The following is a 26067-nucleotide window of genomic DNA, read 5'->3' on the forward strand; positions in this document are numbered from 1 at the left end:
TTTATGTCATTGCTACTAATGGCTCGTTGGTCTAGGGGTATGATTCTCGCTTCGGGTGTGAGAGGTCCCGGGTTCAAATCCCGGACGAGCCCTGTGTGTTATATTGCCAATATCTTCCTAAAGTTTGTCTCCTGTGAAAAGCAGTCACCACATTTCCATCTGTTCAACACAGCAACAACCACTTTGTCTTGTCCAGAAACTGCAACCAAAAGCTGTAATGCAGGAACGCCACTGAGAGTGAAGCACTGCTGGGGTTTGAATGCAACATGTCCTGTTTACAAGACAAGACTTATTGATACTAATACATACTAAGCCAGCAGCCTGCCCATTGAGCTAATTCCGCTGTGCTAACATGGGAGAGCGCTAGACTGAAGATGTAAAGGCCCCTGGTTTTTGGCATCAGAGGAAAGAAAAGCAGCTTCTGTCAGAAGTACAGGACACAATACAGGAAGTGATGATTTCATCAGCTTGTTTCAGTGATGAGCAGGAACTCCACTGAGAGTGAAGCTCTGCTGGGGTTTGAATGCAGGATGTTTTGTTCAGTACTGCCAGTTTCTCTGCAGTCTGTCTCTCAGTGAACTTTTGTGCTCCTCAGAATTGTGTCCCACTTCCTCAAAGGTTTGAAGTGAAGTGAGTCTGAAGAGGTGCTGCCTTTGATCCATCACCTGATGATGTCACCTGATGATGTCACAGTACTAAAAACTGAGCTGACTCCTGTGTACTGTAGCTCAGTGGTAGAGTGCATGCTTTGTATGTATGAGGCCCCGGGTTCAATCCCCAGCATCTCTAGTATTTATAGTGAAGTGTGTCTCTGAATGAATGAGTCTCTCTCAGTTGATCCCCATGTGTGTTAAAATAGTTGAGTCTTCTGTAAGCAAGAAGAGGGCTTGTTGTCATTATGACCTTCAAGATTTTATGATCAAATATGAAGAATAGCAGGGACAACAAAGACAGAGAGAGACAGTCTCAGTACTTTTTAACCTACTCATCCACTTTTATAGAAAGTTTATGGTCCTTAACTTATCAGACACAACAATAACACAAAGTTACAATGATCAGTCCAGGGACATTTCTGTGCGACTTTGTGCGCATGCGCTCATCCATTTGAAGCGAACGTGAGATAGTGTGACTTATGCATCTGTGTCATGTTGGAGATCAATGAAAGACAGGAAATGCCTTTGATCTCCAGTGACGTCACACAGTCTCGTTGTGGAGTTATGAGTTGTTGATGTTGTTCTGTAAAAATCTGCATCAGTGAAACATTCATTCATACGCGAGGACATCACATATATTGTTGGAATAGAAAATCTTATTTTTTCTGTGTGCTCTGAGAAAGAGGCTCCTACTTCCTGTACTTCCTGTGCTTCATTACCATAGACTCTGTGGCGCAATGGTAGCGCGTCTGACTCCAGATCAGAAGGTTGCGTGTTCAACTCACGTCAGGGTCAGATCATCTGTTTGCACTTTTGGTAAACCCTCACATACTCTGTGGTGCCGCAGGAAGTATTTTTCTGATGATCCATTTCATTTCTTCACATCACAGACAAATTCAGAATTTAAGGAGGACTATTGGACTATCTTAGCATCTCTGACTGCACATCTGAAGGCACAAGATGACGACTTCAAATCCCTGTAAGATCAAAGCTGCTGCTCTCCAAGTTGACGAGCTGCCTTTGTGGCTGCAGGCTGTCATGTAGCTCAGCTGCAAACCGATCCAATGAGTGCTGTAGATCTCAGGCTGATGGTGCCAAAAGGACCACATCATCTTAAAAACCCTTCGACCTTCCACGTCTCCACGACAATACCATTTGACAACTTTGACAACCTTTGAGTTCACCATCAACAGAAACACAGCAACACAGAAAGGTCAACATGTCTCTGTGGTGCAATCGGTCAGCGTGTTCGGCTGTTATCTGAAAGGATGGTGGTTCAAGCCCACACAGGGATGTTCTTTGTCTAAACCCTGATGTGGACAGGATCTCCGCCTGTCTTGTGGAAGACTGGGATTTCAATTCCTGAAGGGGGAATGTGTCTTGTGCTGTGTGTGTAAATAATGAGGTTCATCAATACAAAACACCACACAAGTCAGAACCAGAGCTCAGGCTGTTGGTACACAAACAAAGAAAGGCATACTTGTGGATTCACAAGATTATATCAGGATCTGACCTTTTCCTGTTCCATCAGTAACCATCAAAGGAGATGCTGATTCTGTGATGTCACAAAGGTTCTAATGACATCACAGAGATCAAAGACTCCTCCCACTTTTTTCTCATGACCTCCACCATGTTGTTTGCCTCCTTTTTGAGTGGTGGTTGAATGTTATTTTATTTTTTACTTTAGAATGCACATCCGGTGAAACTTCCGACATCGCTTTTTATCTCTCATTTCAGCATTAAGAAGCAATGCCTGCTATAAAAGGCATTCACGTGGAAGACCTAGAACCTGTGATGTGTTTCACTAAGAGCTCAGTCATCACACTCAACTGATGTTGTAAACAGGTTACATTCAGAGGAATAGAGGTAATTAGTAGCGATGGGATTCAAACCCACCCTTTGAAGAGACCGCAGAATGAATGCAGCACCTTGGACTGCTTGGCTTCTGAAATGTTTCATAAATAGATTGAATAGGTGAGGGCTTTGGGATGGGGCTCACGGCAGCACCCGCTGTTGAGAGCTGCAGAGCGATGTGCGCTTTCACATCAGTTTACACCACCAAAGTGGTGTGGAGACGCTGACAACTTCCCCGCCCTGCAGGCTACTGATTAACTGATTAGCCTTGTTTATCTTTAGATCAGTACACAGGACTCGGACTCATCCTCTTTGATGAGTCCGAACAACAGCACTCAGCTGTGTCATATTTTAAGGCTGTGCAGATTACAGAGATTCTCCATCATGCTTGGGAACATGTGAAACTTGGTCCATGAAAACAACTAACCGTTGTTGGCAGGATTTGAACCTGCGCGGGGAAACCCCAATGGATTTCTAGTCCATCGCCTTAACCACTCGGCCACAACAACCACACACAGCAAAGCTCCCAGCACAGCTTCCAACTCTTTTTCCCAGAGTTCATTGAGGGAATTACACTGGAGATGACAAACCATGTGTTTGGGGACATCTGGAGAGAATTGGACCTGGTAGACCTCCAAACCTACCTGGGTCTGTAGACCAGTTCTATAAATGTTATCTTATAATTCTGGACCTTCAAGGACACACACTGTGTAACAGGAGCTCAGTGGACAGGTGAAAAAAAGAAACTTAGGTTCAGTGGAAAAGTACAGAGTAAGGATACATGCTGTCTTTAAACAAAGCCAACTGTAACACTGTCATATTTTAATGTTGTGCAGATTGCAGAGATTCTCCAACATCCTCTGTAGCTCCCCAACCGGGAAACTTGGTTTCATGTTATTTTTCATTTGATGTTTAAAATATTTCCTTCAGTTCTGAGTTCCTGGCAGGAAGTTAAATATGGAGAGGAAGGCCCACAAGAAGTGGAGCAGAGCATTGGTGGAGGAAGAGCAGGGAGCAGGTTTTCAGCTTCTATTTAGTTTGATTGATAGTTTTTTTCAAACAAAATGGCCACACTCCCATAGGACTCCGTTGTAGCTCTCTTCCGGTCAGCTCAGCAGGCTGACATGAACCACGTGACCACCCCGCAGTGAGATCAGGGAGTGTCGGGACTCTTCTCTCTCTGGGACACTGGATCTGTCTGTCTGTATCATGTCAGAAACTCTGAAACACTCTGAACTTCTTTAAAACACATTGGATTTAATTCTCTTCATTCTGTGACATCATCAGGTGATGTATCAAAGGCAGCAGCTCTTGAGACTCACACATCACTTCAAACCTTTGAGAAAGATCTAAGATCTGGACTAAAGCAACCACCGACGAAGACGGGATTCCAACCCATGCGTGCAGAGCACAATGGATTAGCCGTCCATCGCCTTAACCACTCAGCCACCTTGTCCCCGAATCCCACCACTGCCAGTTTGTCTCTTGTCAAGGAAAACTAATCAGCTAATTCAGGCATTTTTTGTCTCCCTGTGAACAAAAGGTCCAATTCTCTCCAGATATCTTGGCTGGAAAATGCTGAGTAATGCTGGCATTGGTGTGCGTGGTTGTTGTGGCCGAGTGGTTCAGGCGATGGACTTAACCAAATCCTGCCAACAACGGTCTGTTGTTGTCACAACACGTTCCGGTTTCATGCTTCTTTGTTTTACTGTCACAGTCCTGGTCATATTGGAACTGTTGGAGTTACTGCCTTCACTCCTGACGTCCAGCACAAGAATCATGCTACATGTTATGACACTAAATAAATGACACTTCCTGTCTGAATACCCAAAGAACAACTCCAATCTCCTCCTTAAAGTTGCATCCTCATTCTGATCACCTGGCTCTAAATGCAAACTAAATGCTGTAAATTCGCCACTCATGAGTCTTGAAACAACCTTCTGTCTTCCTGCAGCACCTGTAATAAATATTCACCAGAGCTCAGGTAAGAACTCTACAATCGTCTTTTCTCTTTTTGCACCACAGGGAGCCACAGGCTTTAGTGTTTTCAGTCCTAACCCTTGATTGTCAAGCAATCATATTCCCATTTTATGCAGATTTTTCATGCACAACACACACACACAACAATCTTGAATTTTTTAATTAAATCTAAAACTTTTATGAGTGACAGATTTAGAGTGCTAACGATTACACCATGGACCGTACAATTTTTTATTGTATTTGTATTTATACTTTTATCATTTAATATGTTTTGCTGCGTTTCAACTCATTAACGCTTTAAGCTAAAGAAAGAACAAGAGCATTTCAAAATAAAAGCCAATTTATATTAGTTTATTTGTATCTTTAGCTCAGATGTCGCAAAGCGCAACAATGCTGTCAATAAGGAACTTTCCTATTTGGGTTACTTGAAACATTTAGTGCAGTAGGCAGCAAGTCAGTCTCATAATTTGAAGGTCGTGAGTTCGAGCCTTATACGGGGCACAGCTTTAGTTAATAATGAGAATTTAGTGGTTGGGACTAGAACCTCAGTTCCTTTAACATGCTTCGATGATATATTAGACTTCTATGGACCAATTCACCGCTCTGCATAGACAAGTATAAAGAATGACACAACAGGTATCATCTCACTATTTTCCAGTTTAAATGCACAACAGCAGCATCCAGCTTCTCTGTCAGAGAGTTGTGAAGTTCTGTCTCTGCATCAACACCATGAACCACAAAATTATCATTGCAATCTCTGGACAAGAGAAACAGTGATTTCCCTGACCGGGAATCGAACCCAGGCCGCGGCGGTGAGAGCGCCGAATCCTAGCCACTAGACCACCAGGGAGCGTGTAGGCAAGATACCTTTGTCCCAAAACCTTACAGCAGTAGAGGTGAAAGAAAATCTGTCCTTTCACACAGTGAAGGTTCCAATGTGAAACCTTAACCTGTAGACAACCTGTTTTGTCCACTCCACACGTGTGAGCAAGTGCAAACTCTGAGCCTCCATGTGATCTTATCACATCGTGGTCATTGTGTATTGGAATGACTGGACTCACTTTGATGGGCAAATTTTTCAGCTTCTGTCGTCAGAATGGCTGAGTGTTCTAAGGTGCTGCGTTCAGGTCGCAGTCTCCCCTGGAGACTCCAGGACAAGTATCAAACCTGACGAGGAGGCGGAGTGATTAAGGTGATGGACTGCTAAACCGTTGTGCTCTACATGTGTGGGTTCGAATCCCATCGTCGTCGGTGGTTGTGTTAGTCTTTCCATGTTGCAACAACAACAAACATAAATGTTACTGAGTGTTATTTTCCCATTTGTTTTTACTTCTTCTACGATACAGATACAGACGGTTTCAGAGAACAACTGCAGAGATGACCCTTTCAAACCCACGCCTCCAGAGGAGACTGCGACCTGAACACAGCGCCTTGGACCGCTCGGCCATCCTGACTGTTTTTGTCAACCAGTTGGATAGACTGCAGGTGGAAGTCTCAGTACTTTTTAACCTGCTCATAACCAGGCAGTGTTCTGCTGGGTAAGTTTGGGTCTAAAAAAAGAAACGACTTATCGCCCAACGTGGGGCTCGAACCCACGACCCTGAGATTAAGAGTCTCATGCTCTACCGACTGAGCTAGCCGGGCTGCTAAAGCTGCAAAAAATGATCCAAAAAATTTCCAAAAAATACAGACTGTTTATTTTTATCATTATGCTGTGTTTCAACTCCTTGATGCTTTGAGCTGCAGAAAGAGCAAGAGCAGTTGCACCATACAAACATTTCAAAATAAAAGCCAATTTAGATTATTTTATTTGTATCTTTAGTTCAGATGTAGCAAAGCGCAACAATTCTGTCAATAAGGATCTTTCCCATTTGGGTTATTTGAAGTGATGGTGGCCACTGATGCAACACTCCGTAGCAGCACCACTCTGATGGACAGGGATGTATTTTGGATCTGAAAATACCCCCAACGTACGTGGCTGACCATCATGACTCTCACCAAAGTTTCTTTCAAAGGAGATGCTGATTCTGTGATGTCACAAAGGTTCTACTGACATCAAAGGGATCAAAGACTCCTCCCACTTTTTTGTCATGAACTCCGCAGTCCACATGGCTCGTTGGTCTAGGGGTATGATTCTTGCTTAGGGTGCGAGAGGTCCTGGGTTCAAATCCCGGACGAGCCCATCTGTTGCCTTTCAGTCAATAAGGGTGCTAACTGTTCCACTATGGAGCTGTGTGAGGTTTGCTGTCTGGTTGTTAGTTGCAGTATCTTGGTAACTGAAGCAAGAGCAATGGTAGTTTTGTGGCTCATGCTGTGCTGAGGAGAAGGGATATTGGTGATTGACTGCTTTTCACAGGAGACAAACTTTGGTAGGAGGATTAGATGATGGTCACCCACTTACTTTACAATATTTTCAGATCCTCTGTACATCTTGGTACTTCTTTGTACTACTTTTGTGGTGCTGACATAACATGATGTTCTATCTGTCACCATCTTTACTGGTCCATGATTATGATGCATATAATGATCTTCATTTGCACGTGCACAGCGTGATTATATATATTTTTATCTTGGCAGGTGACCAATTGTCTGCTAGTTCACGATGTCCTTAAAGGCAGATATTTAGGATAATTCTAGCAGGAATAGCAGGCTGCAACAGGAAAAGTTCCAGTCTGACCTCTCGCACCCGAAGCGAGAATCATACCCCTAGACCAACGAGCCATTGACAGCCATCTTGTCTTGTAAACAGGACATCCTGCATTCAAACCCCAGCAGTGCTTCACTCTCAGTGGAGTTCCTGCTCATCACTTCCTGTATTAGAGCTTTCGCTTGCAGTTTCTGGACAAGACAAAGTGGTTGTTGCTGTGTTGAGCAGATGGAAATGTGGTGACCGCTTTTCACAGGAGACAAACTTTGGGAAGATATTGGCAATATAACACTAAGGGCTCGTCCGGGATTTGAACACTGGACCTCTCACACCCGAAGCGAGAATCATACCCCTAGACCAACGAGCCATTAGCTGCAATGACATAAAGGTCCTGGATCTGAGACACTGACAGCTCTCCTCCTTCTCACTCTTTTACTTACTCTGGGTTCCAGGCCTCGTTGGTGCAGTAGGCAGTGTGTCAGTCTCATAATCTGAAGAACGTCAGCATGTCGTGTTCATGGAACAGACCCTGTCTTCAGGTTTGTAGACAGATTAAATTTGTTCTCCAAAGAACAGAAAAATGATGAGACAGGTCAGGAGTTTTTCAGCAGCACTGATTAACAGGAAAACATGGAGAATGTCAAGTTGTGTATGTTGGCTGGTTAAAGCAGCCTGTTTAAATCCCAACAGTTCCTTGTTGCTAAAGTCAGATGTTGTAGAAATAAACTACCTTTGGATTTTCATCAGCTGTAGGTTACAACATGATAAGCACTTCCTGTGCAAAAGGCCTCTAGCGATTGTGCCATAAAAAAAAGGTTTTTCCTCTCTGCTAGATGAGTCCTAACAACAGCACTCAGCTGTGTCATATTTTAAGGCTGTGCAGATTACAGAGATTCTCCAACATGCTCTGTAGCTCCCCACCTGGGAAACTTGGTCCATGAAAGCAAACAACCGTCAGAGTCAGGCCGACCACAGAGCCTGTTCTCCTGATCAGCCTGTTCAGTCTCTGTGTGTCTCCCTTTTTGTTGCTGTCTGCTTTAGTTTAGTTTATTTGCACATTAGAAGCACACTGAAAAAGACTTCATGATAAAACACTGTGCAGGGGAAGTTAGAAGTCACAAAAGGTTTATGGAAATACTAAAAGCACCAAAAAAGCTGTAATGTGTATTTTGGGGACAAATGTATTTTATATTTTGTGCTCTCCATGTATGAGTCCTTTCTATCCACAACATCTAACATTAGGAGCAAGGCACTGCTGGGATTTGAACCCAGGATCTCATTATTTACACACAGCACATTCAGGACATTAATGTGACAGTTTATTTTATGCTAAAGAAAATCCTTTGTTATTTGTCACAGTGGACTTGGCTCATCATGTTTTGTTGACTAACTGGTATTGGAGTTGTAAGCTCCTTATTTAATCTTAATGACCTGACAACAACTCTGAAAGCAGATACAACACATCCAGATAACCTTTGAATTAAACTTCAACAGGTTTGATTGATATATGGACCTGAAGTCAGACGTTTAGGATTACTCTACCTAGAATAGCAGGCTGCAACATGGACAGCTGAACACAGAAGACAATGAGATGTGAACCCACACACAGGATACAGTAGATTAGCAGTCCATCGCCTTAAACACTCTGCCACCTCAGCATGCAGCGACCTGGACTGTGTGTGAATAGACGGATAGTTAACTGCTCACATTAATGTATCTATCAGCAATGAAGGAGAGAGTCGTCGGCCACCTCGTCATGTTTGTTGTCAATTTGTTGTCTGAATGTTAGACTGAGCAGCGGTTCTGCTTTGAGTGGCCTTTTGTTTTGATGAACATCTACCACTGATCTACATCCTCTTTGGACCTTTACCTAACCACAGAGGTCGGTGAGCATCTGTTTTGGGTGTTATTCTTAATCACTATCACACTGAATCAGATGGCAGAGGTTCCACTGAGATTTGAACTCAGATGACTGGATTCAAAGTCCACAGTGCTAACCATAAGATCAAAGAACACAGATGGCAAATGACCTTCTGACAGATTTAGAAACATTTGAAATGAATTGGCCAACACACATCACAGGAGTACATCCAGCAATGGGAAGGTGCAGCATGTCTGTCAGACACAAAGGGAGCAAATGTGACCAACGAAGCCACGAAACAGGTCAAGAGCTCACAAAGCTTTTTAACTGCATCAATAACACAGAGCTGACACTGTCCTATCAAAGCTGGCATTAACAACATTTTTACAGGACTGTCAGTGTTTTATTGGTAAAACTCAGGTTCCACCGAGACTCGAACTCAAATTGCTGGATTCAGAGTCCAGAGTGCTAACCATTACACCATGGAACCGTGCAGGTGTTTCACCTCTGCCAAAAAACGTCAGGCTGTTCCAAAGGGAGACATGAAGCCTGTTCAGTTAATTGATTGGTCAGAGAGACTGCTGTGTCCTTTGAATGGAACTTCTGTAGAGGAAGTTAGATGAGGATACAGTCAGATGTTAATCTATCAAACACAAATCACCCGAGTACAAGCTCGCTGTTCATTTGTAAAGAAGTTTCCTTTTAAACAACCACAAGAAAAGAAAATAAGAGCAGCAGAAAAACCACCAATGGCTGATTATTGATCTCTGATCCACTAGGATGGTATGAAGTGGACGGTCAGAGTATTTTAGGATGCTCTCTGCCTTCCTCTGTGTGGATCACCATGCAAAATCTTTACAACTTAAAAATTGCTGTTTTAAGGGGACATTTTACTTCTAAATACCTCCTGATAGCCAGCAGCAGCTTCACTTGGTCTTCACTCACTCATGTAGGACTCATTCATCGACCTGTGTCTGTAAGTTGGACAGTACATAAGTCACAGCACCAATCCAGAGAGTGTTGTACCTTCAATAGCTCAGTTGGTAGAGCGGAGGACTGTAGTTGTTCATCATCCTTAGGTTGCTGGTTCCAATCCGGCTTGAAGGAGACCATTTTTTTCATCGGCCTCATCCAGCACAGTGATGAGTCTGCCTACAGACAGCAGGTGGACAGACTGGTCGTCTGGTGTGGTCAGAACCACCTGGAGCTAAATCTGAAGACAGTGGTTTTCAGGACACTTGTTATTTTAATCAAATTATGTACTAGACCGTAACTTCATTGTGAAGTTTTGACGTGAGTTAAAAAAAGAGGCCAGAACATTAGAGAACTTCATTCTCTGTTTGTTTTTCCACAGAGGAAGTGAAGTCACACACCACATGATGTTTCTCTTTCCTGCTCCTCGTTAATATAGTGGACAGTATCTCTGCCTGTCACACAGAAGACTTCAAACCTTCAAACTACTGATGCACCGATATGAAATTTTTCCCCGATACCGTTATCAATATCTGTTAAAATTATTTTCCCTGACCGGGAATCGAACCCGGGCCGCGGCGGTGAGAGCGCCGAATCCTAGCCACTAGACCATCAGGGAGTGTGCGGACACTAAATGTTGTAGTGTGTGAGATTTTTGATTTGAGATGTGAGCTTTGAACTAGGGACCTCTTGAGCTGCAGTCAAATGCTCTCCCACTGAGCTACACCCCCCATAAACACACACAGCCCATCACTGCAGATCAGCAGGTCTGACTGAAAACATACTGTAAAGTATGAACCACAGCACTGCTGGGGTTTGAATGTGTAGGGTGCGAGAGGTCAACACTTGTGCTCCTCACAGTTGTGTGTCACTTGTGAGTCTGAAGAGCTGCTGCCTTTGATACATCGCCTGATGATGTAACAATACTCACAGAATGAAACTCCTCCTTTGAAGCTGCTTTGAAGAATTTCCAAAATCACATGTGATTCAGATGTAAACACAAAGGCTGCCTCACTGTCACCATTCAGAGCAGCTGAGAAGCTGATTGATCATTCAAAAACTCTGTGCAGTCATTTTCAAATAATAAACAATGTTCTACATTGCTCAAAGTGAGATTTACAGTTTACTTCATCCTCACACTACATGCTAATGTTAGCACAGTTGCACTGCCCCTTTCCTCTACATTGGTTTCTGTTTCCTCATCAGAGACTGGCAGCTGGACGAACATGTCAGGATGGTCGGTGGTCTAAGGCTCCAGACTCAAGGTTAACTCCTTGAGAGATGTGTTTGCTTTCCCACTAAAACTTGAAAACGTATCTAAGTAATACTTATCCAGAGCTTTCAGTTGTCACCCTACCACTCGAAATGTGAAACTGACATGTGCAAATATGGAATGATGCAATAACAGCCAAACAAGTAGTTGAGTATGTGATTTTATTTATATTTAGCATGCAGTGTCTCAGTCTCTGCTGTCTTTTCCACAGAAGAACATGAAAGCTCAGCGGGCCTCTTCTCTCTCTGGGACACTGGATCTGTCTGTCTGTATCCATGTCAGAAACTCTGAAACACTCTGAACTTCTTTAAAACACGGTGGATTTACTGACATGAAAGTGTCCACCATCGATATATTGTGATGGTGTGAAGAACATGTGAGCAGGAGAGCAGCTGCTTAAGTTTATGATGTGTTCAGGAAACAGTCAAAGCTCCATACACAACAACAGTTCTGCTTCTGTTTACCAAAAGGCTCCAAAGCCCACCCTCCAACAAAGAGCTAAAGTCTTGTGGAGAATGTGGGCATTGATCCCACTACCTCTCACACGCTCAGCGAGCGCTCTATCATTTGAGCTAATTCCCCAGCCGTCAGCACATGTTCTCTAAACGAACCCAAAGTGGTACCGTGATGCATATACTGATCTTTATTTCAGGTCAGGTCAGGTCAGAGACATGAGTCTCATGCTCTACTGACTGAGCTAGCCGGGCTGCTAAAGCTGCTCCTTGATGCTTTGAGCTGCAGAAAGAACAAGAGCAGTTTTACAAACATTTCAAAATAAAAGCCAATTTAGATTATTTTATTTGTGTTGTAGAAAAAAAAGATGGGATGGGATGAGGCCATTGATAATGCTGCCTGTCCTCACTAGCTCCTCCTCTGTGGTGACCCCCAAACAGGACACAACCTCAGTATCATGACAAGTCATGCTGCTGAACAATTAATGTTACAAGGATTCATTTCAGCGTCACTTTAACAGATTGGATTCATACATTTATGTGACACACAGTCAGGTCATGTCCTCTTTCTGTAGATCAAAGTGTTCAGGAGTTCAAACACAGCAAAACATACTGAATGATAAAAATGACGATTTGAAGAAGGAATTAAAATAGAAGTGATGAACTGTGGATGGCAACCAAACCAATGAGAAGAAAGCACAGCCCTGCTGGACGCCAACACCCGGAGCTTACTGTCAGATCGACAAAGCCCCTCAGGGAATCGATATCCCAGTCTTCCACCTGACAGACAAAAATCAGGCAGTGACATTGGCAACGCAATACTCAGGGCTCGTGAAAAAAGCTCGTGAAAAAAGTACCCATTTAAAATCAATATGATACCAAATATGATATAGGAGGAATATCCAATGATTAAAATTAATTATTAAGTTGTTGTGATGGTTCAGAAATTAAATAAAATCGGCCCCCTTGTCCGGCCACAGCAACCGTTTAGCTGTCTTTCCATCTTCCATCTTACATAAATAAAAAAATAAAACGTCACTCACTGTTGAAATAGAAAAAAACTTCATTTATAATGGGTTATAGTTTTCAATAAAATAATTGGATTCTATATTCAATTTCTAAAACCTAATAAATATAACCATATAAAACAGCCAAATGACAACATTAATGACGTTTTAAATGACAGGAAACGTCATGTTACCATGACAGCAAAGAGTTAGGGGGGAAGCCCGAAAGCAATTTCCAACGTTATGGGAGTTCTATGTTCGTCAGTCAGGCTACCCAACTCGTCCAGAATGACGAATAAAGGGTGCTCCCTGAGCCTGTTGACACATTGGGAGTGAGAACATGTTGGAAAAACATGTGACATGCTTCTTATGTGAGGTGATCATCAGGGATCGCCTCTCTGTTCAGCTCCATTGGGTCGTACAGTCCAATATGTCCCATGTGGTCTGGCAGTGAGGATTCCTGTTTTTCACCCAGGCGGCTTTCAGAATGAGGGTCAGCAATGTAAGGATCTGGTACAGAAGTCATGTGGTTGTGTGATGTTGTGGTGACCCCCAAACAGGACACAACCTCAGTATCATGACAAGTCATGCTGCTGAACAATTAATGCTACAAGCTCTTTCTGTAGATCAAAGCGTTCAGGAGTTCAAACACAGCAAAACATACTGAATGATAAAAATGAAGATTTGAAGAAGGAATTAAAATAGAAGTGATGAACTGTGGATGGCAGCCTGCTGTTGATGCAACCTGTCAGTGTTTCAAGGTAAACATACATTATGCAGACCTGACCACTGTTGTGTCTGTTAGATCTTCAGTCATTCAGCCATTAATGCTGGATGTTCGGTCCAAAAGTCTCCAAAGTCCCACAGTGAAGGCTTCAAATTCACATCTCTCACAGTGTTATCATGACAAGAGAAAGAATATTTGGACAGACTAAGGTGAGCAGAACACAGATGATGAAGGGATTCCAACCCACGTGTGCAGAGCACAATGGATTAGCAGTCCATCGCCTTAACCACTCAGCCACCTCGTCATGTTTGTTGTCAAAAAGATGTGGTCTGAACGTTAGACTGATCAGTGGTTCTGCCTTGAGTGGCCTTTTGCACAGGAAGTGCTTATCTTGTGCAACAATCTGATCTCTCAAATATCCACTCAGCTTGGAGTGATTTATCCTGTGTAGTCATCCTACCAAATTACTGACTGAACACAAATGTGCATGTGATGACAAAAAAACAGCCATTGGGAAGAAGTTGCAGCACCTGAACAGGGACTTGAACCCTGGATCCTCAGATTAAAAGTCTGATGCTCGTCAATAAGATCTGACTTCATTTTCCAAGCTGCCCCCTCGTGGTCATTTGATACACTGCAGGTGGAAATCTCAGTACCTTTTAACTACCACACCCACTTTGACACCACAGCCTGAATGCAGCAAGCAGAGTGGTGCAGTGGAAGCGTGCTGGGCCACTAACCCAGAGGTTGAGAGATCAAAACCAGCCTCTGCTGTTTATACACACTGGATTTGAAACCTTCAATGTTAGAAGAAGAAGTGGGTGGTGAACATCCAGCATGAAGTTAGACATCCAACCAGTGGTAGTGTGGCCGAGCGGTCCAAGGCGCTGGATTAAGGCTCCAGTCTCTTCGGAGGCGTGGGTTCGAATCCCACCACTGCCAGTTTGTTTTTTGTCAATGAAAACTAATCGGCTAATTGTCTCCCCGTGAAAACATGTTCAAACTCGTCGTATGAGTGCATGAAGATGTTTAATTCTATCAGGGTGAAAATCGCGGCTCTCCGCTTCCCCCACATGATTTCAATACACTCTTACACTTATTCAACCTCACAATATTTCATGGTGTGGTTGAAAGAGGATGGAGAATATTGGAAATGTAGGTAAAAAAAAACCTGCGCTTGAACCTCACTCAGATACTACCTCAACTTCCTTCGACATATTAGAACAGGATGACTGAAAACCTACGCAGACGTCTTCCACAACAATTTAGGATGAGCACCCTCAGAATAGTATGGGAGTTTTCTCACCTGAGGTCTCCAGTTTAATGTGGGTCAAAATTGCAGACTACAGAATCCACCTGTTATAATGTGAATAGATGGCAACAATGATTGGTTGTTTTCATTGACCAAGTTTCCCAGTTGTGGAGCTACAGAGCATGTTGGAGAATCTCTGTAATCTGCATGACCTGAAAGTATGCCAGTTAGGACTCATCTAAGAGGATCAGATAACTCACTCAGTACTCAGTTATCATTATCAAGGCCGGTGATGTGGATGTGATGTGTGGATCGGTTCACAGCTGAGTGTGAGCTGAGTGTGAGTTTTCCGGGAACTCTGGCTTCTCCGGTGTGTTGAGGGGCCCTTGCTGGCAGTCTGTTCCCCTGAGGTTAGTCTGTGTTGTGCAGGGTGTGTAATTCAGGCATTTTTATCTCCCTGTGAACAAAAGTTACAGAAGGCAGTGAAAGATGATACCAACACAGTCTACGCAACAACCATTAAATTACTATTTCTCTTCAGTGGAGCAGGAACTCCACTGAAAGTGAACCACTGCTGGGGTTTGAATGCAGGATGTCCTGTTCACAAGGCAGACACTTTAACTGCTACAATCTAAGCAGCTAAGATTCAGGTTCCACCTGAAGATTTGAACTCGAATTGCTGGATTCACAGTCCAGAGTGCTAACCATTACACCATGGAACCAGGCAGGCGTGTGTGTTCATGCGGATGTGAAAGGAATTTTAGTCTTTTCCAAGGCAAAAGTCGATCAAAATACCTTTGTCCCCAAACACACCTCACAGCAGGAGAGTTGAAAGAAAAGTGGTTTCTTGCAGAAACTCGGAAGCCTGAGTAGCTCAGTTGGTAGAGTATCAGACTTTTAATCTGAGGGTCCAGGGTTCAAGTCCCTGTTCAGGTGATGCAGCTTCTTCCCTTTAGTGGTTCACATTACAGACTCCACAGCAGTGATAGGTGACGCTGATTTATGAAACCATGAGTCTTTCATGTTCAAAGGCAGTAAACTTTGATCAGTGTATTTTGTTATTTGCATCACTGCCTTAGCAGAGGATGGTTTCCATCATCCACCTCTGGGTTTTGGGCCCAGCACTCTTCCACTGCTCCACTGCTGTTTCACACTCAGCTGTGAACCGAACCAATGAGATCCCCGGCATCTCCAGCGGTGATAATGAAGCACATTGTCAGGAGGGACACGTCACAGGCTCCAGTGGAGCGGTAATTGAGGGATCAGAGTGTTGGAGAGCAGAACTCTTTATTGTGCTTCAGATACTCTGTTTGGTTCTGAGCTAATCATGAATAATCAACAAATGAATGATCAATAAGCTTCACAGCTGTTCTGAAGTGAGGCAGACTTTGTGTTTACATCTGAATCACGTGATTTTGGAAATTCTTTGAAACAGCTTCAAAGGAAAGACTTTCATTCTGTGAGTATTGTGACATCATCTGGTGATGTATCAAAGGCAGCAGCTCTTCAGACTCACATCACAATAAGTTTTGTGTCTTATTTGGCTCCATTTGGTGGAAGCTGTGAATCGCAGGATTCAGGGGGAATACATCCATACATACATCTTCACTGAAATAATGACACCTGTGAGAAAGCTCAAAGCTGTGTCCAAAGGTTTGGAGGAGTGAATGGCAGAAAGATGTCTTTGAAGCCATTTGGACACACAACCAGTCAGCGTGCAGCATTCAACCTCACAATATTTCATGTGGACTGGACTCACTTTGATTGGCTATTTTTCAGCTTCTGTCGTCAGAATGGCTGAGCGGTCTAAGGTGCTGCGTTCAGGTCGCAGTCTCCCCTGGAGACTCCAGGACAAGTATCAAATATGACGAGGTGTCCGAGTGGTTAATGTCTCAAAAGTTAGGTTAGCTCAGCTGGTTGGAGCGTGGTGCTAATAACCCCAGTCATGGATTAGATCCCCACTCTGCGATAAATGACATTCTCCATGTTTTCCTGTAAATCAGTGCTTCAAAAATGTTGAAATGGAAACATAAATGTTACTGAGTGTTATTTTCCCATTTGTTTTTACTTCTTCTACGATACAGATACAGACGGTTTCAGAGAACAACTTCAGAGATGACCCTTCTGCTTTGTTGAGGTGATGAGGAGGAACTCCACTGAGAGCGAAGCAGCTGCTCCTTTCTGATGCTCCACTGACTGAGCTACAGATGATTCAGTAACAGCTGAGTTATCTTTAGTCCAACAACTGCTGTCCATTCCTACCACAGGGAGCCACAGGCTTTAGTGTTTTCAGTCCTAACCCCTTGATTGTGAAAAAGTCAAATTCACATTTTATACTGATTTTTCATCCACTTTGGAAGAGTTTGGTGAACAAACTTTACAAAACACTGTCAGGAGTCCAGACCAGAATGCCCTTTAGCACCTTTAAGGCATTGCAGCTAATGGCTCATTGGTCCTGGGGGTATGATTCTCGCTTCGGGTGTGACAGGTCCTGGGTTCAAAGACAAGCCCTTAGTGTTATGTCGCCAATATCAGTTCCTGACCATCATGACTCTTCCCAAAGTTTGTCTCCTGTGAAAAGCGGTCAATCACCACATTTCCATCTGCTCAACACAGCAACAACCACTTTGTCTTGTCCAGAAACTGCAAGCAAAAGCTGTAATACAGGAAGTGATGAGCAGGAACTCCACCGAGAGTGAAGCACTGCTGGGTTTGGATGCAGGATGTCCTGTTTACAAGACAGACACTTTAAGCAGCTCAGCATCATAACCTCTATAAAAAGCCATCATCAATGGAGATCCAGTTATTTCAACCCAGGGGAGTTGGAGGTCTGAAAGCAGGCCCATGGAGAGGATGAGAACATGTTTCCCCGTAAATATAACACCGCTGCAGCAGCAAAGGAGAAACAGCATGAGAAGCATTTACTACTCAAGTCAACGTGTAAGTTTGGATGTACTCTTCAATTGATTTTACATTTACCTTTAAGAGATCGTAGTTTACAGTTTACAGTTCCTTAGTCTTAAAATTATAATGGTTGTGTGATCAACTCCTGCCTGAAATTTGCTTAAAAATTTGCCCATCAAAGTGAGTCCACAATACTCAAAGACTGCCTGATTAGATCGCACAGAGGCTCAAAATTTGCATTTCCTCATACGTGTGCAGTGGACAAAACCAGGTTGTTTCAATTTTCCAAGGACGGAGTGGCAATATTTCGACACGTCAAAGGAATTTTGGTCTTTTAAAAGCTTGGGCGGTCAAAAGTAGACCAAAAGAACTTTGTCCCCAAACACACCTTGCTGCAGTTGAGGTGAAAGAAAAGTGATCTCTGTCAGAAGTGGGATTTGAACCCACGCCTCCAGGGGAGACTGCGACCTGAACGCAGCGCCTTGGACCGCTCGGCCATTCTGACGACAAACGGTGCAACAATAGCCGAAAAATTTGCTGAAAAATTAGCCCATCAAGAGACAGAGACATGCAGATCTTTTCCTGTTGCAGCCTGCTATTCCAGCTAGAGTTATCCTCAATATCTGCCTTTAAGGCCGTGAATGATTTCTAAATATCTTTGAAACCTGTTGATAGTGAACTCAGAGGTTGTTAAAGGGCCTTTTCCCAAAGCTTAGCTTGTATGCTAGTATGCCAGTACAGGGGAATTAGCTCAAATGGTAGAGCACTAGCTTAGCATGTGAGCGGTAGTGGGATCGATGCCCACATTCTCCACAAGACTTTAAGTTGCACCATTGGCCACCATCACTTTGAGTTACCGATGTGGGATAGATCCTCAGGACAGTTTTGTGCTTTGCTTTACCGTGTTGTTTCTCTGCAAGCCTTTGATGGAAGTTCACTCCACAAAATGGTTGTATCAAATCTTCATCAAGTTAGCTGCTAATAACACCACAGTCATGGATTTGTGACGAATGTGGGCATCGATCCAGCTACCTGTGACATCCATGTCTGGGGCTCGTTGGTGTAGGGGTATGATTCTTGCTTTGGGTGCGAGATGTCCCGGGTTCAAATCCCTTTACATAATTAAAGTACTTTGAATGCTATTTTAATCATGTAATTTGAGGTTTTATTCTGTGGATGACAAAGTTATTCTCTCAGCATCTCCATCAAAGGAGATGCTGATTCTGTGATGTCACAAAGGTTCTCATGACATCACAGAGATCAAAGACTCCTCCCATTTTTTTCTCATGACCTCCACAATAGAGTGCACTCTGTTAATGAAGCTCCAAAGACAAACGTAGCGTGTCACTTCCTTGAAGGTTTGAATGATGTGTGAGTCTGAAGAGCTGCTGCCTTTGATCCATGTAACAGTGTATCTTTCATCCAAAGTCACAACTTTGAGAAGTTAGACAATGTGAGACATGTGGCATTATTGCAGTGAAACGGGTGTAGTTCAGTCAGACCTGCTGATCTGCAGTGATGGGCTGTGTGTGTTCATGGGGGGTGTAGCTCAGTGGTAGAGCATTTGACTGCAGATCAAGAGGTCCCCAGTTCAAATCTGGGTGCCCCCTGCCACCACCATGAGACTACATGTTTTCATATGCAAGCGAAAAGAAAAATCTTGCCTTTGTCTTTTTCTGTTTGATCCCCAACTATGCCCATTAGTTTAATATATAGAAAACCTAAAGTTGGATTTGATTCCATAACAGCAGGACAAAGTGTGTCATTAATCTTCTGGATTCTACAGACTGAGTTCATGTTCTGATAGATTTATTTTACAGCTGTAGTAACAATAAATCTCCAGCAGGTGGAAGTATTGCTGCTCAGATGTCATGTACACTGTGGGACACACAATACTCACAGAGGACTTTATTGTGCTGCAGTGAGATGTATAAAAAGCTCCAGTTCTACAGTCAGAAGATGTCCAGTGTGAAGGTGGATGAGTTCTGACTGCAGAAGAAAGTTTCAGAGCGTCTTCCAATGGCTGATTATTGATCTGTGATCAGATTATCAATCAAATATGATGCTTTCTGGGTCTTAACATTAATAATAAGAACAAGTGTTTACAAAAAATGCAGTTGAGGTTGATGGTAAAGTGGTTTGTTTTAATGTAGGACTCTGCATCTACCTGAACCTGTTTGACTGCAGATGTGCATTTTCATTTGGACCCCAGGAAGAGTAGCTGCTGCCTCATTTGTGAAACATTCATTCATACGCGAGGACATCACGAATATTGTTGGAATAGAAAATCTTATTTTTTCTGTGTGTGCTCCTGAGAAAGAGGCTCAAATCCAAACCCAGGAGACAGAAGTTGAGTTAGTCAGTGAGGAAGAAGCTGCTCGTTCTCCTTCAACAGTTTGATCTGAGGAAAAGTCACTTCCTCTTTTCAGGAATCAACTTCTACCATCTGTCCACTAGATGGAGATAACTGAGCATCAACTGAGAACTGAGTTCTTCATCATCTGGAAACAGACAGCATTGTTTTCTTCAGCTGGAGCTCTTTGTTCAAATCTACATTGAGATTCAGAGCCAAACGTTTTTCCTTTCCTGGATTTACTTCATCATTTCAGTGACTCTGTGGATTCAGCTGACAAATGCAAAATACAACCAACATTTAAACGATGACGTGTTGAAACAAAACTTTATTGATTCAGTCTGATCAGCAGAATATAACCTGATGAAATCAGCAACATTAAACTGATGTTTCTACATGAATGCATCACTGATTCTAAAACCATAAACTGAACATGAACACTCTGTACACTCAGCGTTACACACATGAAGACAACATCATGTGTTTAAGGTGATGTTGAGCTGAACAGGACTTGTATTGAACACACAGAGGGAGTGCACCGTTCCTGGAGATACTGCAATACCAGGTCGATGCGTGGAGTGGACGGAGCAAGCCCCTATTCCATCTCCCTGTTCCAAAAATCTATTTAATATATGGTCCCCGGTTGGGGACGTATCAGATATTAAACTGATAAGAACAGATACTACACTTGATCTTAGCCAAAAGGCCGAGAAGCAATACCGCTCAGCTGTCGGAGGTAACGGAGTGTTTCTCCGCACCGACCCGCTCAGTGAGGGGTCAGAGTCGGCTTCAGTAACAACATCACTCCGAGAGAGAGACACAAACAGAAGACATGAAGAAACGAAGGAGGGATCAGAAAACAACCACAGACATGTTATTTTCACAAAGTTACGTTGTAGAGCAAAGAAAACGTCTCTTCTTGGTCACCTGTAAAACTTCATATCTATGTCAATTTACCAGCTGAATATTATTGTGAAAACATCAGTTTGTCCTCTCATGTGATTGGCCTCATGGTGTGTCCATCAAAATAACCCCCCTGTCTGCACGGATTCTCTGAAGATTCGGCTCTCCTCAACAGGACTCGGCTTTTTCCGCCGAAAGGGAGAATAATAAAATTAAAGAGTAACAGAATAAAACCACAAATGACCGAATAAACAGATATTTAAAATAGCATTCAAAGTCATTTTAACCAGCATTACTGCCATTATTTTATCTTAACATAAAGTCCGTTATGTCCGCTTAATGCTAACATACAATGGAAAACGCCATAGACCGGCTAACGGGATTAGCATCAGTACCGCGATCATTTTAAAGCGTCAGTGAATTTATTCCAACTCCAACATGGCAGTAATACTTACAAACACAGTTGGCAGAATTCAGACCTGCAAAGGGAAACCACACTGGATCATTAGTGTAAATGAGGTGCTGCACAATTTATTATTTTTATCTAAAAACTCACTGGCGATATCTCTGTCCTTCGTTTTACTGCTGTCACTCCAACATCTTTCTCCTCTGCTTTAGCAACCAACTGTTGCGTCTTGCCTAATAATCTTTTGATTGGCTGACGTGGTGCATTTTTCCACCAATAGGAAAGGGGGCGCCATGTTTCTTTCTGCTTGTGAGCGCTTCCCTTTTTTACTGAACGGGACAACAACATTCAGCAAAGAGCATAAAGAATGATGCAGATTGTTTATTACTCGGCCTATCAGTCAGGTTTAAAAACAGTATATAGTTTGAAGACCTCACTTTGGACACAAGTTGAAATGGAGACTCAGTGAGGCTGCGTCTTCCTGCTACATCATCTTAAATCGGTCATTTGGTTTGGACGCACCGTCAACTCCAATGAGCATGTCTAAAAGTGAAGAAGGAAATATGTGACAGTTACACTGACAACAGAGGAAACAGACACACACACACACACACACACACAGGGTCGTGTGACTTCCAGTAACCGCAGCAGCTAAAAGGAGAAGTGTTCAGAGTTCAGCCTCCATTTTGAAGCTGTCGGAGCAGAAGCAGGGAAACTGAAGGCTGAGGCCGGTGAGTGTTAACATTATTATTATTTCACTGTCAGTTTGTCCCTGTGGACTGTGGAGGGACGAAGACTCACAGTGGACTTCTGTAACACTGAGACACTGAGACATGGAGGTCAGAGTTCACTTTGACGAACAGAGAAAAACTCCAGCTGAGCTGAGAACAGACCGTAATGTCTGATAGTATCAAAGGATGAAGGATCTACCTGATACAGAAAGTTCAGAGCTGCTCTGGAATCAGATTTTACTGTAAGTCATATTCAGTTTTCCACAGAGAGCTCAGACTGTGTTTGGATCAACAACTTTTGAAAACCTATTTTTTAGCAATTGATATTTATACATTTTTGTTGAAAACTAACAGTTTGATGCTCAAATCTGGGACCATGATGATCATTTTCAACCAGCTACCTTCTCAGATATATAAAGAAGAGTTAGTAACTGAGATGGGCTGTTGAAGAGTTGAAGAACATGACAAAAAGACAGGAAGACAGACAAAGTGATAAAAGATTTTTTTTCTAATAAGAATGAATATAATTCTATCCTGAGTAAATGTCATGATACACTTTAATAATTATAATTCTGATAAGGATGTTTGTAGAAATAAACAGAAACGTGCATGATCTACATCAGTCAGATTATTATTCTGTGTGATTGCGATAGATCATCAAGTGTAGAGAGCAGCAGGGTCCCCTCTCCTCCTCCAGCAGCATCACACACTAATGTTGTGAGCAGTAATGTATTTCTAGGCAGCGGCTTTAAATCAGACTGCTTCTTTTTCATTTCCCCGACAATCTGTCGCTGAGGACTAACAGTGTTCTCTTCTAAAGTTACTTTCTGCCATTCACCTTGTTTCATTTAGGTCAGAACTTGGGCTTTCAAATAATGTGTGTTTTCTTTTGTCAGTTTGATCAATCATTGTTTCCTCTTCAGTAAAATTGAGCTTCTTCAATAATTACATTTTTCCGAAAAAAAAAAAAAGTACTGAGCCAAATGCAAACCGGGCAAATGAGGGTGTGTTGGTTATCACCATGTAGTGGACAGATAGTAAAACTTCACATCCTGTTTGTTTCTTATAAGGAGGAAGAAAACTGGTTGAGTAATGAGGAAGTGAAGAACGAGCAGCTACATGTTTTCTGAACACACAAAGCTGGAATGTGTGCAAATCAACCTGAAGTGAGTTCAGCAGGTGAGAATCTTTATATTTCTGATCAACAGGATCACTGTGATCACATTGTGCTTGTTGATTTAGAATTTTATGTTACTTTTGGCAGCAGTTTGATTATAATCTGAGTTTATTGATGGAGGTTCCTCAGAACTGGTCAGCTGGCTAAGAGGCCTCTGAACTCAGTTTGACTTCAGTTTCCTCGGTTCATTTGTCTTCCAATACATTTAGAAACAATAAGAAACAAAGGCAGCACTTTAATATGACCAGTTTGTTCAGCAGAAACTGTTTGATTTCTCCACACTGTGACTGATTTAATGTAAAATGTTCCCACATTGTTTATCACCATCTAGTGGACAGACAGTAGAAGATTCATGTAATCTTTCCACATTGTTCCAGATCAAAGATGAGCCAACAATACTTTTTCAGAAAAATTATTGTTGGCTCATGTATATCACTTCAATCCATGAGAACACTCATTGAATACACATAATATTCAAGGTCTGTGTCTCCTGAAGACATTGTCTCAGCTCTGTTGCTTTTGAATAACAAAATCAAAAAACATGGAAGTTGACAGTTTCTAAACTGAAGACAGTAGAGAAGAATGTGATGATGAAAAGAGATGTTGGTTTAAAGTTGAAGCAAACAACAAAATACAAAAAAATAAGAAACACTTGCCCCTGGACATTTATGTTTTGTCTTGTTTTTGCATCATTCTTTATTACATGATATTTTTCCTCTTTGACAATTACAAAGCTATATGAATAGTAGAAATTAGAATTAAATATTGAAATAATGAAGAGATCCAGATTTCTGATGGCTCCATCTGTTGGTTGAACTTAGAATAACATAATTGTTGTTGGCTCTGAATGATTTGTTTAGTGCTTACTGTTATTTCAAATTTCAGACTTAGAAATTCACATTGTTGCAGCACATTTACATCTTCGTCTGCTGAGTTGAGGGTCGGGACTTTAAAGGTGTTGTTGCAGAATCACAGCACCATCCCAAAGAGTCCTCTGGCACTGATTTGGTTTTTAACACAGGTGAGAATGGTTTTCATGTCACTACAGGTTTTTTTTTTTTTTATTGAACCCTGAAGTTACAAGGATTTGACTTTTCCTCAGCTCAAACAGACACCAGGACTGATGATGGAGAACAAGCAGCTTCTTCCCTTCACATGTTTCTTTGACACATAAAGCTGGAAAGTGACTGTTGACTTCAAGTGAGTTCAGCAGGTGAGAATCTGTAAATGTCTGAACAGGATCACTGTGATCACACTGAGCTGACAACAGTAGACATGTTTACTTACCTTCCTTCCTTTCTTCCTATTTACAGACCTAATGTATTAGTATTTTATCCGAAATTTGTAGTGAATAGTTCCTTTGCTTTGTTCTTGTTCTGATATAAAGTAAGATTCTTTGACTTCGTAAACTCAATATTTTAAATAACCAGAGTAGAATCCAGATTTTATTTAAATGGTATTTAAATGGTCACCACAAATTAATCTAAAGTGAAGCAGAAGTTTTTATCAACTTAACTTTCTTGACAAGGCTTAAGTTGATTTCCTTGAACTGGCATGGAGTGTTATCGTTGAGCCATGACAGAACAAACGTCAGAACTGGCCTGAAATCTTGGATGAACTCGGCTGAGTGAATTGAACTCTTACTGTTAATTCCACAGTTCATATATTTCCAGATTATGTAAAGCCATTGATTGAAGTGGGACTCCTTGTTTGTATGAATTGTTCGATCTATAAGGTGACATTAATTAAATCACAATTCCATCAACACATCCCACAGTCAGATACCGCCATCTAGTGGACAGAGAGAAGAAGCACCATCAGATCTGAGATGCATTTCTCTAGAACTTGCAGGTTACTGACAGATCAGACTGATTTCTATGTGAAGTTGAGGAGGCACACGATTTAAATAATGTGTCAAAGAAACAAATGTTTAAGATGCATCCTGAATATCAGATGAGAGAACCACCTCCTGTGGCCTTGCAATTCCTAACACAGGTCAGAATGGTTTAGTTGTAACTGTTGTTTTTTTTTTCCTATTTTACTTGGCTTCTGAAGGAATGATTTGGCCCTCAAAAATATATATCATTAAATTGTAGACCTCAAAATGTGCCAAGCTATGGTGGTCATAACTGTGTCAAGGTTCAATAATTCTTCAACTTGCACTGTAAAAAGTGAATGGTGATCTGAGTTTGCTTGAAATTTAGTGTTAATGCCAATGTATAACATTGAAGATCGGGATTAACATGAATCAGGAATGTTCTCTGTTTATAACACAATCTCACTGAAAGCAACACAGAGAGAGAAAAGTCAAACAGTTTGCTGTTGGGAATTAAAGGTTGAAGTTAGTGATAAATTAGTGACAGTAATGCTGATTATGTGTCCTGCAATGTAAATCTTGTTGTGTTTGTGTGAAGGTGCAGGCTCAGCTATGAATCAGTGTGAGGACAGAGAGGAGGGAGCCCCTCCCTCTAAAACCACTCTGTGTGGGGAACATGAGAGTCAGACCAAAGCTCAGAGGTGAGATGAGGATCTCTAACTGTCCATCTGTCAGAGCTCAGCACTCAGATCACTGCTCCATCATTATTCACTCTCACTGTTACTTAAATTTTTTACTCCAGCTGTTTCTTTTTTGTCCTTGTCTCCATTGGGATCTCAACCAGAATGTGGAGATTCATTTATTCATATTGCCAGTCCATCTCAGGACCAACACACAGAGACAGACAGGACAAACAATCTGCCACACTCACACTCGGACCTACAGACATGGCTGTTATTTTTGTTGTTAATGTTATTTTTTTTTTATTATTATTATTATCATTATTCAACTTGCACGTCAATAATACTTGCAAAACACTTCACTTTAGTCAAATGAAAAACATCCAAACAGTCAGTGTGATATGTAAATAAAAACATTG

The 26067-nt window shown here is 42.1% G+C and overlaps 1 long non-coding RNA gene and 15 other non-coding genes across 16 annotated transcripts; 8 read left to right on the forward strand and 8 right to left on the reverse strand.

Moving 5' to 3' along the window:
* The first annotated feature begins 20 nt into the window (after nt 1-20).
* trnap-cgg (transfer RNA proline (anticodon CGG)) lies at nt 21-92 on the forward strand. The gene has a single exon. It is a non-coding gene; the product is annotated as a tRNA-Pro (tRNA).
* A 1284-nt stretch (nt 93-1376) lies between these two features.
* On the forward strand, nt 1377-1448 carry trnaw-cca (transfer RNA tryptophan (anticodon CCA)). The gene has a single exon. It is a non-coding gene; the product is annotated as a tRNA-Trp (tRNA).
* A 1486-nt stretch (nt 1449-2934) lies between these two features.
* trnas-aga (transfer RNA serine (anticodon AGA)) lies at nt 2935-3016 on the reverse strand. The gene has a single exon. It is a non-coding gene; the product is annotated as a tRNA-Ser (tRNA).
* A 2249-nt stretch (nt 3017-5265) lies between these two features.
* trnae-cuc (transfer RNA glutamic acid (anticodon CUC)) lies at nt 5266-5337 on the reverse strand. Its single transcript has one exon. It is a non-coding gene; the product is annotated as a tRNA-Glu (tRNA).
* Nucleotides 5338-6058: 721 nt separating this feature from the next.
* On the reverse strand, nt 6059-6131 carry trnak-cuu (transfer RNA lysine (anticodon CUU)). Its single transcript has one exon. It is a non-coding gene; the product is annotated as a tRNA-Lys (tRNA).
* Nucleotides 6132-6597: 466 nt separating this feature from the next.
* Nucleotides 6598-6669, forward strand: trnap-agg (transfer RNA proline (anticodon AGG)). Its single transcript has one exon. It is a non-coding gene; the product is annotated as a tRNA-Pro (tRNA).
* Nucleotides 6670-7429: 760 nt separating this feature from the next.
* trnap-cgg (transfer RNA proline (anticodon CGG)) lies at nt 7430-7501 on the reverse strand. The gene has a single exon. It is a non-coding gene; the product is annotated as a tRNA-Pro (tRNA).
* A 1912-nt stretch (nt 7502-9413) lies between these two features.
* trnaq-cug (transfer RNA glutamine (anticodon CUG)) lies at nt 9414-9485 on the reverse strand. The gene has a single exon. It is a non-coding gene; the product is annotated as a tRNA-Gln (tRNA).
* Nucleotides 9486-10020: 535 nt separating this feature from the next.
* trnay-gua (transfer RNA tyrosine (anticodon GUA)) lies at nt 10021-10102 on the forward strand. The gene is given in 2 exon segments: nt 10021-10057; nt 10067-10102. It is a non-coding gene; the product is annotated as a tRNA-Tyr (tRNA).
* A 412-nt stretch (nt 10103-10514) lies between these two features.
* Nucleotides 10515-10586, reverse strand: trnae-cuc (transfer RNA glutamic acid (anticodon CUC)). Its single transcript has one exon. It is a non-coding gene; the product is annotated as a tRNA-Glu (tRNA).
* A 3700-nt stretch (nt 10587-14286) lies between these two features.
* Nucleotides 14287-14368, forward strand: trnal-aag (transfer RNA leucine (anticodon AAG)). The gene has a single exon. It is a non-coding gene; the product is annotated as a tRNA-Leu (tRNA).
* A 1173-nt stretch (nt 14369-15541) lies between these two features.
* trnak-uuu (transfer RNA lysine (anticodon UUU)) lies at nt 15542-15614 on the forward strand. Its single transcript has one exon. It is a non-coding gene; the product is annotated as a tRNA-Lys (tRNA).
* A 2390-nt stretch (nt 15615-18004) lies between these two features.
* On the reverse strand, nt 18005-18087 carry trnal-cag (transfer RNA leucine (anticodon CAG)). Its single transcript has one exon. It is a non-coding gene; the product is annotated as a tRNA-Leu (tRNA).
* A 1033-nt stretch (nt 18088-19120) lies between these two features.
* trnac-gca (transfer RNA cysteine (anticodon GCA)) lies at nt 19121-19192 on the forward strand. Its single transcript has one exon. It is a non-coding gene; the product is annotated as a tRNA-Cys (tRNA).
* Nucleotides 19193-20463: 1271 nt separating this feature from the next.
* On the reverse strand, nt 20464-20653 carry LOC115057838 (U2 spliceosomal RNA). Its single transcript, XR_003841967.1, has one exon. It is a non-coding gene; the product is annotated as a U2 spliceosomal RNA (small nuclear RNA).
* Nucleotides 20654-23091: 2438 nt separating this feature from the next.
* On the forward strand, nt 23092-25627 carry LOC115057163 (uncharacterized). Its single transcript, XR_003841902.1, has 4 exons — nt 23092-23154; nt 24038-24173; nt 24255-24365; nt 25567-25627. It is a non-coding gene; the product is annotated as an uncharacterized LOC115057163 (long non-coding RNA).
* The last annotated feature ends 440 nt before the right edge of the window (nt 25628-26067 follow it).

This window comes from Echeneis naucrates, chromosome 2, assembly GCF_900963305.1.
Source record: "Echeneis naucrates chromosome 2, fEcheNa1.1, whole genome shotgun sequence".
Taxonomy (NCBI): Eukaryota; Metazoa; Chordata; class Actinopteri; order Carangiformes; family Echeneidae; genus Echeneis; species Echeneis naucrates.